This window comes from Solanum tuberosum, unplaced genomic scaffold (genome assembly GCF_000226075.1).
Source record: "Solanum tuberosum cultivar DM 1-3 516 R44 unplaced genomic scaffold, SolTub_3.0 scf00006, whole genome shotgun sequence".
Classification (NCBI taxonomy): Eukaryota; Viridiplantae; Streptophyta; class Magnoliopsida; order Solanales; family Solanaceae; genus Solanum; species Solanum tuberosum.
The window spans coordinates 2,305,362-2,307,043 of record NW_006238932.1 but is presented as its reverse complement, the minus strand read 5'-3'; positions in this window follow the sequence as shown (position 1 = coordinate 2,307,043).

Genomic DNA, 1,682 nt, shown 5'->3' with positions numbered 1-1,682 from the left:
TAATGGAGGGAATGGGAGTGGTTTAAAAATCAATGGGGGTTTTTAAATGGAAAAATTCGAGTCGGGTCAGACAGTCCGAAGTATGGACTCCCGAGACCCCGGCTACGGTCCGTGAGTCGATATACGGTCCGTAGATCCATATGAGGCGTAGAACTCTCGCACCATCTCCTCACTGTACGTCCCTGGGTCTCGCGCCATCCAGTCACACTTGTGAAAGTTAAACAGCCGGTGGATGTCCGGGACAGTATGCAAGCTCTCTGTGAGGACTCTGTGCTCCTCTGTAATAGTTCGGGCCATTTTCTGTTTGTCATTGATCATCTTGGCATCCCTATATATTTTCCATTGGCCCTCTACGCACTATCTATTAGGCTCTCCAGCTACTGGAGTGGGGTCATCATTCTGTGGTACCGGTATGGACTTTGAGCTAGTTGCCTCATCAGCCGAGGCCGCTTGGTCATTCTCACTAGATGCTGTGGATGATTTAGCACTGGACCCTGCAGCTTGGTCAGGCTCAGATCCTGAAGGATGGGCAGACTCGGAGCCTGAAGCATGGTCGGACTCAGGTCCGGACATAGACCCCTCTGAACTGGAAGCAGCCCCAGTTGGTGACCCGATCAGTGTGTGCTCCTCATCAGACTGGGAGACAGTGACTACGTCGGGAAGCACCTTCCAGGGGGTGCCTCTGGGTGCAGCGCGAGAAGTCCTAGGGTTGAGAGGCACATAAGTTGGATCAGTGTCGGCGTCTGTGTCCTCATCAAATAACCAGAAACTAGGGGCAACAGATTTTGACTTGCCCCTTTTTGAGTAGGTGACTATCTTCTTGGGTGCCATTGTACCTGCGGGAGTGATATTAGAGCTCACGACTAGCCAAAACTATACTAAGACAAAGTAAAAACTATAAACGATCAACAATAAAATCCCAAAAATCTTCAGACAGATGCTACAGTAGTCATCCACGGGGGAGATCTACGGTCCGTGGACTGATCTATGGTCCGTGGATCTCTTCCGTGGATCAGGGGCCCTGACATATAGGTCGTAGATGGAAACCACGGAAGTGCAGAAAGGTCCGTAGATGGGATCTACGGACCGTAGTCCACCTCCGTGGTTTTCACACTTGGTGAAATTTTTCATGTGCATCCATTTACGAACCCCCATCTACGGTCCGTAGATGGATCTACGTTCCGTAGACGGGGTATCGTGGATGCCAACTGTGCCAGGTATCCTACATTTTTAGACTGAGTTTCCAACATTCACACAATCTCATCATGCATTTACAACATTAAATTATGCTAGTTCTTCATTCTTAAGATTCCGACCGATTATTATACCTAACAATTTAGACTAGTTGTGGAACCATAAGTTGAAACCAACATATAGTTTTACGATCACATACAATAATGCTACACAATCACTATCTATCGTTCCAAGGGCATTGTACTAGTCAAGTTTATCATGCAATTTCATCTAACAAATACCCAAGGTCAAGACCCAACTCCCGACTTTCTATATTCAATCTATGAATCGAACTTCAAAGTGAAGGGAAAGTCTATTACCTTACAAGCAACAAGGAGTGGGGTGATTGCGTGATGATACTAAGCTTAGCAAGACCAAGGAGTCACCTATTCGTTACTAACCAAACACCGGACCCTTTTTGTGGACTATGGAATGAGTTGTATTTGAAA